At 38.3% G+C, this 16332-nt stretch overlaps 1 protein-coding gene and 1 pseudogene across 1 annotated transcript in view; one reads left to right on the forward strand and one right to left on the reverse strand.

The window, feature by feature from the left end:
* The window catches only part of Mmgt1 (membrane magnesium transporter 1), a 46881-nt gene extending 37605 nt beyond the window's left edge, over positions 1–9276 (forward strand). The window contains exon 5 of the mRNA XM_005404605.2: positions 9006–9276. The gene's annotated coding sequence lies outside the window, so the exon portion shown is untranslated. The remainder of the gene's footprint in view (positions 1–9005) is intronic.
* The window catches only part of LOC102023917, a 41204-nt pseudogene that overhangs the window by 13365 nt on the left and 11507 nt on the right, over positions 1–16332 (reverse strand).

Genomic DNA, 16332 nt, shown 5'->3' on the forward strand with positions numbered 1-16332 from the left:
ACCATACCCAAGCACCTGGCATCTATCTGTGGGGGTCCACCACGCAGTATCATGTGTGCTTTTCCCCCTTCTTTTGTTGTTGTACAAGCTCGAACCTCCAATGCAATGCAGAATACAAGCCGTGAACGTGGACGTCTTTGTCTTATTTCTGGTCTTGGGGAGAAAGCATTCAGTCTTTACCATCAAGTATGATATTAGCTCTGAGTTTTGGTACCTTTACTTTTTCAGGTTGAGACAGTCCCCTTCTATTTTTGGTTTGCTGAAAATTGATTTTTAGTGGGAATGGATGTTGAATTTTGTCAAATGCTTCCTTTCTGTGACTATTGAAATGAAAACATCATTTTAAAACTGTATTACTATAATATTGTATTACACTGATGCTTTTTCTGTTTGCTAAACCAACTTTGTATGTGTAGAATGAATTTGAAAGGAAGAGAGCGAGACAGAGAGAGAAACAGAGAGAGAGGGAGGGAGAGAGAGATTGAGAGGGAGAGAGAGAGAGAAAGGAGGCAGGCAGTACCTGCAGACTGTGAAGAGCTCCCTGCAAACGAGGCCTGAGCTATTGCTTCCTTCTTCAGCTGCTTCTGCTGATATCCACCTGGTGAGCTCAGTGCACAGAGAATGTATTAGGTATTTGGTTTTTAATTTTGTGTAGCAAGTTGCCCCAAACTTGTTTGGTCAATTTTGCGTGCCTGTACCTGGTAATCTGAGCAACTACTTTGAAGATAACAATATGCAGTATAATAACCATTGTTAATTTCCTATCATCTTGTTTGTTTTTTTTTTTTTTTTGGTACCAGGAGTCGAACTCAGGACCTTGCGTAGTTTTGAAGTTCTGTATCATTTTTATTGTTTTTTGTCCCTTTAAAATAAATAAAATAAAATAAAATGATGTTGAAAATAATCACCCCACACATAGCAGCTGAAAATCACATGCTGTTATTATATGTTACCTCACAGCTCTGTGGCTCAACAGTATGTCAGATTTTTAAGTTTTTTTCAATTTTTATTTTTTTGATTACATGTTTGTAGTACGTAATGATTACATTCCTCATGGGGAGTTGGTACATGGACATACCACAGCTTGATTTTTCTTTTCCTTCCCCTCTCTCCTTCCTTCTATCTCTTGGTTTTCTTCCCTTTTGCAAAGATCGATCTCCCTCTTTCCTATTACCTATGTTTTATTTTCCTCGTTATATTTTGTGCTTCTCATATAGGAGAAATTATGCAATATTTAAGCTTGTGGTCTGATATAGTTCACTTAAAATTTTGGTCTGAATGTGCATGCATGTTCCTATGAATGCCTCAAGTTTATCTTTCTTTATGGCAGAGTACTACTCCATTGTGCATAAATACTTTTTTATCCATTCATCTGTTGATCGACATACAGGCTGCTTCCAAAATTTAGTTGTTATGAATTGTGTTGCTATAAACATAGGTGCACATGTATCACTGGAATGTGACTCATCTCTTCTGGGAAGATACCTGGAAGCAGAATAGTTGACTCAAATGGAATTTCTATTTTTAGTTTTTTAGTAATCTCCATACCAATGTCATAGTGGTTGTACTATTTTACATTCCCACCAGCAATGTAGGTGGTTTCCTTTTTCCCCTGCAGCCTCACCAGCATTTGTTATTGTTTGATTTCTTGATGATAGCCATTCTTTCTGGAGTAAGATGGAATTTCAGTGTTGCTTTAATTTGCATTTGTCTAATGGTCTGCAATGTTGAACATTTTTTCATGCATTTGTTAGATATTTGTACTTTGTATCTTTGCACTGAGACATGTCTATTTTAGTTGCTCATTTTTTGAGTGGGTGTTTCATTTTAGAGTCTATATTTTTAAATTCTTAACATATTCTAGATGTTAGTCTACTGTCCAAGGATTAATTGGCAAATTTTTTTCCCTTTCTGTAAGTTGTCTCTTCAATCTGTTGCTTGTTTCCTTTGCTATGCGGAAACTTTTCCATTTGATGTGATCCCATTTGTTGCTTCCTGGTACTATTTCTTGTGACACTGAAGTTCTGTTCAGAAAGTCCTTGCCTCTGCCTATAATCTACAAGAGCTTTACCTAATTTATGTTCCACTAGATTGAATGTTTCTGTTTTAACATTTAAATCTTTGATCCATTTTGATTTTAGTTTAATACATGTGTCTAGATTCAAACCTCTGCATGTGGATAATCAGTTTTCTCATCATCATTTGCTAAAGAGGTTATCTTTGCTCCAGCCTATGTATTTGGCCATTTTTCTAAGACCAGAAGGCTGAATGTGCCTGGAGTTGTTTCTGCATTTTCTGTTCTATTCCATTGATCCACAAGCCTGTTTTTGAACCAATACTATTCTGTTTTTCTTAATTATTGCACCTTTGCAATATAATTTAAAGTCCAGGACTGTGATGTCTTCTTTGCTCTTGTTGCCCAGGATTGTTTTAGTTATTCTGGGTATCTGCTTTTACCATAAGAAGTTTAGGATGTTTTTTCTCTCATTCTGTGAGGAACACTGTTGGTATTTTGATTGGGATCTCGTGAAATTCATCTATTAGTTCAGGGAATATGGTCATTTTGATATTACTGGTTCTGCCTGTCCAGGAACAGGGATGTCCTTTCCTCTTTTAATAACTACTTTGATCTTCTTTTTCAGAGTACTGTAGTTTTCATTGTAGATGTCTTTCACTTCCCTCATTAGGTTGGTTCCTAAGTATTTCATTTTTCTTGATGTTATTATGAATGGTATTGTTTTCCTAATTTCTTTCTCTATGAGTTCATAATTGGTATCCAATTATTCTATTGAATACTGTGTGATTTTTATATTCCTGGTACCTTACTGAATTTGCTTATTAATTCTAGCAGTTTTTTTGGTGGAATCTGTTTGGATCTTTTGTGTAGAGAATCACATATTCTGGAAATAATGATAATTTGACTTCTTCTATTCCTTGTAACCCGTTAATTAGTCAAGAGTGTTTTGTTTGATTTTCATAATTTCTATGGTTTCCTTTGCCATTGATTTCTAGTTTCAGTGCACTATGATCTGATAATATGCATGGAATAATTTCAGTTGCTTTGGATTTACTTATGCGTGCTTTATGGACTAGTGTGTATTCTATTTGGAGAAAGGTCCATGTGCTGCTGAGAAGAATGTGTATTGTGTTGTTGAGTGGTATGCTCTCTAGACAACTATTAAATCCATTTGTTCAAAGGTTTAGTTCAACTCTGATATTTTTTGTTGAATTTTTCCTAGTTGATCTATTTTTGATAGTGGGGCATTGAGGTCTTCCACTTGAATTGTGCTTATGTTTATCAGATCTTTAATGTCGAGTAGCCCTTATTGTATGAATTTGGGTGTGCCAGTGTATGGTGCATATATGTTTATAATTGTTATCTTTCCCTGTGTAATTGTTCCTTTAATATATTGTGACTTAGTTTGCCTCAAATAAACAGTTTTGGCATGAAGTCCACTTTGTCTGAAAATAGGATAGCTCCTCCTTCTTGCTTTCATGTTCTCATTGCAGGAAATACTGTTTTCCATCATTTGAGTCTTTGTGAATTTTTTTTAGTTAAATACATTTTTGTATACAGCATACCATTCGGTTTTGTTTTTTGATTCAGTCTGCCAGTCACTGTTTTTTGATTGTGGAACTGAAACCAGTCCTATTGAGAGTTATTACTGAATGTTACTGAATTATTCCTGCCCTTGCAGGACTATTTTCCTGGTGTTTTCCTGTTGCTGATTCTCTTTTTACCCCTTCTTGTTCACTGCTCCCCCTTCCTGGTGTATTCATTCTATTACACATTTTGGCATTGACAGCTTCATTTTCACTTTTGAGAAATCCTTGAGAATATCCTTGAGAAATTGTTGGAGTGCTGGATTGTTGGTTATGAATTTCTTAAAAGATGATTTTTGCTACGGAAAGACTTTATTTCTACAGCAATTTCAAACGGCAGTTTTGCGGGATATATTGATCTGGGTTGGAAGTTGTTTTAAGCCTGGAAATGCTTCACTCCAAGCTTCCTTGGCCTTTAAAGTTAGTGTTGAGAATTCTGCAGTAATTCTAATGGGTTTACTTATATAAATGATTTGTTGAGTTTTTTTCTAACAGATGTTAGGATTTTTGTCCTAGCGTTGGACTTCTGAGATTTTGACTATAATGTGTTATGGAGAAGTTCTTTTCTGATCATGCCTATTTTAGGTTCTGCACACCTCACTTTTCTGTATTTTATGTTCTTTCTTCAGTAAAGTTTTCTGGTATCATTTTTGCAAACAAGTTTTTCATGCCGTTTGTGTTGTTTTTTGATCTTTTGCTAATTCCAATTAAATTTAGATTAGTTTTGTGTCATGCAGCAGGTGTTGCATCCATTTTTCCTGTTCTTTTGCTTTTCTCATGTATATCTGAGTAGTTTTAATGTATGTCCAGCCCTATCTCCTAGTTCTGACACTGTTCTCATACTGGTGGCTTCAGCCGCCCATACTTTCCATCGAATTTTTAATCTCCTGAATTTCTTTTTGGTACCTTTTCATGGACTCTCATTCTTTGTTAAACTGGTCATTCATGGTTTGTATAATTTCATTTAGCTGTGAGAGCTTATTTAGTGTCTTCTGTAAACTTGCTAATAATTTATTAAATCCATTATCTGTTTAGTTATATCTCTGTTGAACTTGTCCAGCACATTATTGAACTTTCCTTAATTTCCTCTTTTATCATTTCAAATAATTCAGCTATGTGGCCTTTGATTTCCTTCCCCTTTATCACCCATGGATCATCTCTGTGTGCACTGTAAGTTGTATTTTGTTGCCTTGTCTTCTCAAGTTTCTGGGTTTTTTTCCTGCTGAGGTGTGTGGATGATCACAGTGGAAAACTTTGCTCCTAGCCTGACGGTCCCTGTAGTTAATATCCGCTTTTCAGTGATATATTCTGGCAAATTATAGGTCTTTGCTTCCAATTCAAAGTCAAACAACCTCCATTAAGTTGAGCGGGGAGGGTGCAGTACGTTTGTCTCAGTACCCAGCTCTACTAGAATGGAACACAGTATTGCTAATGATATAAAGACAATTCAGATATTGGCATAGAGAAAAAACAATAGCAAGAAGTATAACACCCTGTCAACAGCAACAAAATCAGCAGCAATAGTTAAAGACAAAGTGGATATTGAAAGACCATAAAAACCAATAATATGCCACCTTTAACCATAGAAAAGAAATCTGTAATTACAGTATAAACACTAAGACAAACCAAATATTGGCATACAGTAAATATCTACTAAATACAACAACTATACCTGCACTAACAATAGAAAACAATGCAATAGCAATAGCATAGGTTTAATTATGTAAAGATCAATAGAGCTTAATGGTTATACTAATAAAGATAGTAGAGGTGAGGAACTGGAGAATGAGAGAAGTAAAATTTAAAATATAAAGAAAATGAAGAGAAGAAAGAGTAAAAAGTGAGATAAAGGATCTTATTAAGGTATAAAAGGAAATTAATAAAATTAGATAAAAGTAATAGAAAAGAACAAATATGAACAAGAGGAAAAAAAGCAAAAGAAAAATTATAACATAAGAAAAAAACAGAAGAAAAGAAAATGGACAGCCAAACCCCAAAGAAACAAAGAGAGAAAGAAAGAGTTCAGAAAACTTACTCTGTGTTTTTGACTGCATGGTTTCTTTGCAGTGTCTTCAGTCTTAGAATCCAGCAGATATGAGGTAGCAATAGGGCGTCACTGCTAAGACCTATTTTATATCCACACTCACATTTTTCTGTGTGAATGTGGACCCTGCCTCGCCATTTCCACTGGGCATGTTTGGTCAGTTATATCTGCCCTGAGCATATAGTCACTCCAGCATTTTCCATTTTCTGTGTCCCTCTGTGCACCCAAGTCACTGCTTTGTCGGTCTGGCTTTGTGGTCTATGGATTTGTTGGTCTCTCCCTCCTCCCTGCTCCACAGGTCCTTTTGTCCCTATAACCCAGATTTTAACAACTGTCCCAGCCAAGCCATATCCTTGCTCACATAGGTAGATGCGCCAAGTAAATAGGCCACTGAGTTCTGTGCTGACGTAGGCAGTGTGGGCATAGAGGGGGAGTCAACCAGTCTGCTGGACTTAATATCAGCACTTTCAGACTCAGCCCCTTCTGGATCTATACAAGCCTAAGCTGGCTTCTCACCATGGGGGCCAGAACCCTTGCGCTCCTCCTGGCCTGAGCTTGAACTTCTTAGTGTGTCTATGTCTAGACTGTGCTGTCTCTGCCACTGTCTCCCTTGGCCATTGACTTAGTTACTTTGCTTGCTGCTGAGACAAAATACCCAACTCTTAAAGTTAAAGAAGGAAAGGCTTATTTCAGATCAGTTTGTAGCGATTTCAGTCCATAGTCAATCAGCTCCAAGGCAAAATATCATATGGTAGGGAGGGATCACAGAGGAGAAACAGTCCGTGGCAAGGCCAGCAGGAGGCACTGAAGAAGCAGGCCATAGAAGCAAGCCTGCCTTCTCTTTCTCCCTTTGTATTCCATCCAGGCTATAAATCTATTGATTGGTGCAACCCATACACAGAATGTGGTTTACATTATCCACACTCAGTACAATGCTGATTCCAATCAGTGCACTAATTTAGTACCACACACACACTTAATCCCAGTATCAAGCACCCTAGATCCAGCCTGTGCTAAAAAGCACTTGAGGCTTTGGGGAGTGTTATGGTTTGTGTCTAGATGTCCCTCCAAAGCTTCATGCATTTTTAGATGGGGCTTTTTTGTCTTTTTGAGACAGGGTCTCACTATGCAGTTCAGGCTGGCCTTGAGCTCACTTTGTAGTCCAGGCTGGTCTCAAACTCACAATGGCCCTCCTGCCTCAGCCTCCCAAGTGCTGGGATTACAGGCAACACCATGCCTGGCTAGATGGGGCTTTTTTGGAGGCAACTGAATCTAGAGTGTGTAACTGATTTGTAGTGCAATGCTGACATTACCAGTGTTGGGATTAAGGTTAGGTGATTGCTGGATCAGTCCACTGATTGGATTGGCACTGCCCTAATCCCAGCATTCTGGATAAAACAAAAGGGGCAGAAAGAGGCTTGTTTCCCCCTTTTTTGTTCTTGTTGCTTTTCCTGTCTTTCATTGCCATGAGCTATTGCTCCTGTGCCATGTGCCACCCTGCCTTGGAGCCAGCTGATATGGACTGAAACCTTTACAAACTGTGAGCTAAATAAACCTTTCCTCTCTGAACTTCGGGCATTGGGTATTTTGTCTCAGCAATGAGAGAAAAGTGACTAAGACAGGGCACTTACTGAACTGTAACAGCCATCTCCCATCCGGTTACTGTCAAGGTGACATCAGAAACCCTAGGATATAGCTGCCCAGCTATTGTTTTGCAGCTTAATTCCAAACAATGAGTTCCTTCCAATGATGACTCCTGATTAAACCACCTTGAGGCAGGAGATTAGGGCATTATAGGCTGGCTGGAAGGCAGGATGTAACCTATAAATTACAGAAACAGAAAACAGAGGCTGAACAACATGTCACACAGTCTGTGGTGTGTCAGTCACAGGCAGGATGCATGGGAAGAGCAACTCCCAACAGACCAGATCTCTGAGGATATAACAGATGGCAACCATTGACTTTGCTGCCGCAATGATCCTTGTGTTCTGTTGTCTTCCTGTTTCTGCAGTGGCTGTCCTGCGTGTGTGGGATGTATCTCTTCTCTTTTCTTCCTTTACCTTATATAAAAGTTGTATTTACCTGTTTATAGCTTGTCCTGGCCAATTTTTTTGGCAGGACAGAAAGAGGTTCAACTCACGAGACACTGGGCCATTTGGCAATGCTCTAAAATATGGCAGGTGATGCACAAGACTTCATCCCCAACTCCAGTCTGCCTTGCAGAAGGGATAAGTTTCAGAGAAAAATACTATGCACTTTTTGAAGGTTATAATAATAGCTATGGGCTTTTTGTGGGGCCACTGATGCTTTCTGGAGCTGCTGTTCCTCTCTGGGGTTACCCTGCACCTGTGGAGGCAGGCCGCCCTCACAGGGAGCAGGAGCGAGCTTTCCCTACTGCCTTATTCCTTTCTCTGTGCGTGCTCCATCTCTTCAACTTCTGCAGTTTTCATTCTTCCTGTCAGCTGCCGCCCAATTCCCAGAGATCCACCTCTTGTCTTCTCTTTACCAAGTTGTTGTCTTCTAGGTGTCTCTACTACAGTTCCCGGAGGGGCTGCACTTCATTTCCAGTCTTTACTCTGCCATCCTGGTCCTTAGTTGGGTCCTCTTTTCTTTCATTACAGTTTCCCAATAGCTGTTTTCCCTCCATTTCTTTTTTTTTTAAACTTGGTTATTGTTTACAAGACTTCCATGAGTACACATATGCAGGAATCTTGCTTGAAGTGTTTGAAAACTACATGCATTCTATAATATTGTAGCCCATAAAGCATGGTTACTACAAGTTACTGATACAGCAAGATAGAATTGTGCTGCCTCTATTTTTGAGATATATTGAAGTATCTTTGTTAATATCTCTATGAATGACTGTTCAAATTGCTTGAAAGAGTGGAAGGACCTTTGGGAGTCAGGAAACCATTTGTTGAGTTTACCATCAAGGAAGCAGCAAGGTGGGTGGACACTGGAACTGCAATTTTTTTTTTTCATAATGGGGCTAGTGCATTGCTAGGGATGGAGGAAGGGGAAAGATCACACCTTCCTGTTCTCAGGCCCTGGCCCCCACTCACAGTTGAGGCTGGCTCTGCTTTTACTTGCATTGGTGGTGTCTGAAACAAGCTCATCCTTCCATGCCCACTCAGCATAGTCTGAGCTGGGTGTTGATCCACCACAAACTCTCTGGGTTTATTGGACAAACTCTTACCTTGTGGATACACTCTCTGTTTCCAGGTAGATGGTGAGCTCCCCTTTTATAGACAGCCCTTTCCAGGTGGTCCTGCACACCCTCTCCGTTCTCCCCAGCTCCCTCCCCCGTCACTGGTTCTTTGGGTGTCTTTTTCTGAATGCCATGTCTCTTTGTTGTCAGGTTTAAAAGACGAGACTTAATTAGGAGGCTGGAGAAGATGCTGGAGGAAATAGTTGTCGACATCTGTCTCACTGAAGAGGAAGATTTCTGTTAGTATGTATTCCTGCTACCACAACGATCAGTGAGAAAGGAGCACCCGTTCGCTGTGCTCCAGAATGTAGCAGGATGTTGCTGAAGTCTCGTGCACAAGTTAAAGAAGTGTTTTCCAGAAGTTAAGAACAAGTGATGTTTCTGTTAATAAAAGTTGGGCCATTGCCCTAAGAATTGTTCTAAGGGGTCGTTTTCATTTATTTAATACATGTTTACATACACAGTGAATACGTTCATCTGGGGAGTTTTTACATATACACAAAACATCTTAATTCTTTTCATCAACTTCTCTTTCTCTTCCCCCTCTTGCCTTAATCTCTTTTTTTTAAAGTTTATTGGTACAATTTAGATATACATAGTGATCATATTCATCCCATGGAATCTGTACCTGTATATGATGTATCTTGCTTTCTCTTTTTTTCCTAATCCCCTCTCTTCCCTTCAACCCATGCTCCCCTCCTTATTTACAAAATTTGTTTCCATTTTATCCTTCTTTTATCATGTTTTCCTTTTTCTTTATGTCCTCCTTCCCCCTCCCAACTCCCCTTTCTTTTGAACAATTTCTTCCTATTTTCCACTATTTAGTATGCACTTTGGTCCTTATTTACCCTTTGGTTTCTCCCACCAAAGAAACAATGTGTTATTTACACATGTGTGTCTGATTTATTTCACTTAAGAGTATGGTCTCAAGGTACACCCATTGAACTAGAATTATCTCAAATGTATCCCTCTTTTTTTTTATTTTAAAGATAAAAGGAGGGAAACATTAACAGACATACAACATTTTACAACATATCACAAGCACAATACAGACAACACAGAGTTACAAACAAAGTGGTAGGGAATTAACAATGGTGGTTGTATTACATATTGATATCTTCAAAGTGGCTTCTCGTGAAAACAGATATAGACATGCAATACTGGTCAACCAAAGACTCATTGACAGTTTCTTTCAGCATAGAAATAGAAGACAGAAGAACAACCATGTTAACTATCCTGTATATACATACATACAAAATTTCTCCTTCTTTCCCTTCTCTTTTCTCACATCCCAGAAGCCCTTTACTCTTCATTGGTTTCCTATCATTTCACAGTGTCTATCATACCTCCGAGTTTAAATTAACTCTTTCAAGTTTACACTAGTGACACAATGCGGTGCTTGCACATGTATGTTTGATTTATTTCACTTATGAGTATGGTCTCTAGTTGTGACCATTTAAATATAAAGGCCTCGAGTTTATCTTTCTTTATAGCTGAGTAATATTCCATTATATAAAAGTACCACAATTTTCTTATCCAATTCTCGGTGGATGGACATTTGGGTTGCTTCCAAATTTTAGCAATTACAAATTGTGCTGCTATGAACATAGGTGCACATATATCACTGTGATACGATGCTTTTAGATCTTCTGGGAAAATACCCAGCAGGGGGATAGCTGGGTTGAATGGGACCTCTAAACCTAGTTTTCAGAGGAATCTCCAAACTGATTTCCACAGTGGTTTCACCAGTCTGCATTCCCACCAGCAGTGGAGAAGGGTTCCTATTTCTCCACAGCCTCGCCAGCATTTGTTATTGGTTGATTTCTTAATGCTAGCCATTCTTACTGGGGTAAGGTGGAATCTTAGTGTTGTTTTAATTTGCATTTCTCGAATGACTAATGATGTTGAACATTTTCTCATATATTTATTTGCCATTTGTATCTCCTTGTCTGAGAAATGTGTATTCATCTCAGCTGCCCATAAATGTATCCCTCTTTATGGCTGAGTAGTACTCCATTGTATAAAAAACTACATCTTTTTTCCCATTCTTCAGTTGATGGGCTTTGGTTGATTTGGGTTGATTCCAAGATTTTGCTATTATAAACTGTGCAGCTATAAACTTGGGTGTGTATATATCACTGTGATATGTTTTTAATTCTTCTGGGAAGATACCCAGAAGGGGAATAGCTGGGTCAAATGGAACCTCTAGTCTTAGTTTTTTGAGGAATCTCCACACTGATTTCCACAGTGGTTGCACCAGTTTACACCCCCACCAACAGTGCAGAAGGGTTCCTTTCCCCCCCGCAGCCCTGTCAGCATTTGTTATTGGTTGATTTCTTGATAATAGCCATTCTTTCTGGAGTGAGATGGAATCTCAGTTTTGGTTTAATTTGCATCTCTTTAAATACCAGTGATATTGAACTTTTTTTGTATATTTATTTGCCACTTGTACTTCTTCTTCTGAGAAGTGTGTACTCATCTTAGGTGCCCATTTTTGGATTGGATCTTTAAATTCGAGGTGTCTGATTTTTTCAGTTCTTTATATGTTCTATATAGGAGTCCTTTGTCTGAAGGACAATTGGCTGAAATTTTTCCCACTCTGTAGATTGTCTTTTCACACTACTAGTGTTTTCTTTTGGTTTACAAAAGCTTTTTAGTAGGATGAGAACCAAGTTGTTGATTCTTTATTGTATTTCCCATGTGATCAGGGTTTTGTTCATGAAATCTTTGTCTATATCTTTGAGTTATGCCTAGTCTCTATTCCAGCATATTTAGTGTTTCTGTTTTAATATTTAGATCTCTGATGCATTTCAATTTTAGTTTAGTGCATGCTGATAGAGAGGGGTCTACTTTTAGTCTTTGAAATGTGGAAAGACAGTTTTTCCAGCACCATTTATTAAAGAGGCTATCTTTCTTCCAATGAACGTGTGTGGCCCCTTTGTCAAAGGTAAGGTGGCTGAGGGTGTTTGGAGTTGTTTCTGCATCTTCTAATATGTTCCACTGATCCTTGGGTCTGTTCTGTTTTGTTTTGTTTTGCCATTACCATGCTGTTTTTATCACAGTAGCTTTGTAATATAATTGCTTTATTAAAATTAAATTTATTGGTACATTTTAGATATATATAAAATGATCTTATTTGTCATAGGGAATTTGTACCTGTACATGATATATTTTAGTTCTTTTTTTCTTCCCAGTCCCCTCTCTGCCTTTCAGCCACTCTTTCCCTCCCTGTTTACAAAGTTTTGTTTCCATTTTATCCCTTTTTTATTGGTTTTTTCCTTCTCTTTTCCTTCCTTTCCCCCTTCTCCTTCCCTAGTTCTTCTTTTGAAAAATTTCTTCCCATTTCACAATGTAATAAAATTTCAAGTCACGGATTGTGATGCCCCCTGCTTTGCCATTGTTACTGAGAGTTGTTTTTGTTCTTCTAGGTCTCTTCTTGTTCCAAATGAATTTTAGGAATGTTTTCTCTAGTTTGTGAGATATGGTAATGATATTTCAATTGGGATTGCATTAAATCTGTATAACAATTTGGGGAGTATGGCCATTTTCACTATGTTGTTTCTTCCTACCCATGAACATGGAATATCTTTCTATTTTCTGATATCCTCTTTGATCTCCATTTTCAGAGTATTACAATTTTCAATGTATAGATCTTTTACTTCCTTTGTTAGATTGATTCTTAAGTAGTTAATTTTTTTGATGCTATCATGAAAAGTGTGGTTTCCCTAATTTCTCTCTCAGTGAGTTTGTTGTTTGTGTACAGGAATTCAATTGATTGTTGAGTGTTGACTTTGTATCCAGCTATGCTACTGAATTTGGTTATAAGTGTACAAGTCTTTTAGTGGAGTTTTTGGGGTCTTCTATGTAGAGTATCATGTCATCTTCAAATAATGATAATTTTCTGGGTGTGATGGCACACGCCTGTAATCCCAGCACTTGGGAGGCTGAGGCAGGAGGACCATTATGAGTTTGAGACCAACCTGGACTACAAAGTGAGCTCAAGGCCAGCCTGAACTGCATAGCGAGAGTCTGTCTCAAACAAACAAACAAACAAACAAACAAACAAACAAAAAAACCCCCAAATAATGATAATTTAACTTCTTCCTTAACCATTATTATTCCTTTTATTTCTTTTTCTTGTCTAATTGCTCTGGCTAAAGTTTCCAAATCTATACTGAATAACAGTGGTGACAGTGGACATCCTTATCTTGTTCCTGATTTTGGAGTAAAAGCTTTCAGGTTTTGTCCATTAGTATGATGTTGGCTGTTGGTTTGTCACAGATAACTTTTATCAGATTGAGATAAAGACCATCTATTCTGATTTTCTGTAGGTTTTTATCATGAATGGGTGTTGGACTTTGTCAAGTGCTTTTTCTGCATCTATTGAGATTATCATGTGATTTTTGGCTTTGGTTTTATTGATATGATATATTACATTTATTGATTTATGTACGTCAAATCATCCCTGCATCTCTGGGATGAATCCTACTTGGTCATGCAGTATAAACTTCTTGATGATTTGCTGCATTCTGTTTGCCAGGATCTTCTTGAAGATATTTGCATCTATGTTCATTATGGAGGTTGGCCTGTAGTTTTCTTTTTCTGGTCTGCCTTCATCTCTGTTCTTCCCTTTTGTGAAAGTACTTTGTTGAAGTGGCTGTTTGTTTCTTATCTAAAGCAGAGAATGTTATTAACTCAGCAGGTTAAGAACTACAGCTTTGTTGTCTGCAGTAAGTCCCCAAATCATGGCTGCTATTAATAACTATCTTCTTTACTACCCATTTTTATTCCCTTTCCTCTGCGATCTTAGGAGGACTTGGTATTTGGCCTGGCAGGATGCCTCAAACTCTATTTGCTGAAGTTCTGGTCCATTATATTATATTCTTCCTGAATTGGATTTCAGTGATTTTCTTTTAATTCATATCACAAGACAGAGTAATACTAAGATGGGCTCTCGACATTCCACACGTTCCTCCTTTGTCCCTGTTTAGTAGCATCCCAATTTCCTGGGAGTAGCATCCTAATTTCCTGACAGTCAGGTTCTGTCACTCCACAAATGACCAAAACCTACCTTCTTACCAAGTGATGGAAATGAAGAATTACGCTAAGGAATCAGCTTGTAGCTTTCCATTTCCATGGAATCACTTTTTTTCCCCCATGGAATCACTTTTACATTCCATTTGAAAATACTTCTGCATTTGCAAACAAGACAGGTATTAAGCAAAGCCTGAAGTTGTTGGAATGGGAAGGAAAATTTTACAGCTTGCTATCATAGAGGATTATTCACATTACTTCCTTAATTGTTGAAAGCATTAATATGACTTTAGGATAAACAGCTCCATATACTTGATGGTTGTAATAGAATATTGCCACCTCCTACATTATATTGCCCCAGCCCCAGAGAGTAACAGTTTTGCCACCAAATTATAATCATGTCTGAGGCTTCATGAGTTCATTCCACTATTCCACTGATTAGCCACTTCAGGTCACAAGAAAAATAACAGGACTGAATTGCAAGAGTGTGTGCCCTTGATGCAAATTCCCTGTTTAGAAATGATGCCATTTCGAATATTATAGTCAAGAACACATATTTAATGTTACAAATGCTGGTTTTTTCCCAAATACTTCAGTTGAAAAGAAGCATCTACACCCTGAGTAAATTTCTATTCAAGTACGTGCAAAGAGCTTTCCTCTCCTTGATTACTTTGCCTGCCACCTGAACGTCTGCGGATCATTCTGAAAGACAGTGCATTATTGCTTGCTCAGCATCGGTCTCTCCTGATGGTAAATTAAATATTAGTAGCGTTAATATTAAGTATTAGTAGTGTTAGTATTATGGTTGATCTTGGGGCATGGAAGTTAATCTCACAGTACTATGTATAACCTGCATCCCTGCTACCATGACCATGTTGTGTTATTACAGTGTGAAAAATGGATTGGTGCACTTAACGGAGTATGGGCAGGATCTTCGTAGTTTATACTCTTCTTTGGTCCTAAAACCTTAAGCAACTAGACCTGCTTATAACCTGAATGAGCCTGAAAAATGTTTCTCTCTGAATCTCTAATTAGTCATTAGCCTGGTTGATACTTTGACTTTCAGTTTGTAAAAGTCAAAAAGGAGACTACAGAGCTACTTGTTTATAAATTTTTGTTGCTTTAATCTGTTAAGTTGGGGGTAACTGTTCATACAGCAATAGCTAACTAACACAGGTTGTGCCCGTATTTTATGAAGCAACAATTGAACATCAGATATGCTCTCTTGTTTCATTTGTTTTGCTGGTTTCACAGTTAACTTGTCACAGGGAAGTAACCATGAGCCTACAGGTGCAGGACAAGAAAACCTTTTTCTCAGCTCCACCCCAAGCTAGTGGGATTTGGGCCACTTGTCAGATCATGGTAGCATACAACAACAAGGTAAATATTACCAGCATCTAATAGACAACTCATTGCTTGGTCACTTTTTTAGTGGTAAGAAAGGTAAGATGTAGGAACTCGCTATTCACCTATCAGCACCCATAAGCACTACCTTGACATTCTTCAGATCTCTAAAATTTCACTCATTTGGATGGCTGTGATTGTGGGTTGGAATGATTGCCCACGTTTGTGCTGCCACTGTGTCTGCACTGGTTCTTATTTGCTGCTCAACCAGAATAATGTCATCAATGCAGGGGAACTGTGCCATGAGTGGTTTAAGGGAAATGTGACCAAGGCCCCTAACAATTAGTTTGGTAGGTAAGCTGTTAGAAGTGGGATAAACTTGAAGTTAAAAGTGGTGGTGCATTGTTACCCTTTCCAAATGAAACCAAACTCATGAGAAATAGGGGCATTGAAATGTGTTGATTTGATAAAACAAGAAAATGACATCTGTAATTGGAGTAATCATCTGTTACGATTATTGTAGGCACTGTCATTCTCTCAGATTCATGGGTTTCTGTCCCTGGCATAAGGATCACCAACCTGCATGTTTCAAATCCTTCATGATATCACAAATCACTGCAATCCCTCGGTATACGTATTGGTTTGGGTTTATTATTATTATAGGAAGACAGTTCTAGTGACTTCCACTTGGCCTTTCTACCACAATATCCCTCAATTCACAGGTCAGGGAACCAACATGCGAAACTTGCTATGTTTGGAATATATCTACTCTAACTACACCTTCTGAATATGGCAAAATAACTGGAAGATGAATTCAGGAGGCATCCGGTGAGACCGATCTGAGATAAAACCATATTTGTCATATGACCTCCATAAAACACTGCTCTGACCCATGAACCACTGTGCAATTTTAGTTCTCCAGACATGAGTGTCAATCCAGCATCAACTGAGAATGCTGATTATTGTCACGGTTCATTTTCTGTGTCTCTTTCCCCTTCGCCCCACTTTCTCCCTCGCATCGCTTTCTCCTTGGTCGAGCCTTGCTGGAAGTCATGTTCTCTGGGCCTGTTGAGGTGGGTGAGCATTTCTTTTTTTTTTT

Source organism: Chinchilla lanigera, unplaced genomic scaffold (genome assembly GCF_000276665.1).
Source record: "Chinchilla lanigera isolate Chin_1 unplaced genomic scaffold, ChiLan1.0 scaffold00088, whole genome shotgun sequence".
In the NCBI taxonomy this organism is placed as follows: domain Eukaryota; kingdom Metazoa; phylum Chordata; class Mammalia; order Rodentia; family Chinchillidae; genus Chinchilla; species Chinchilla lanigera.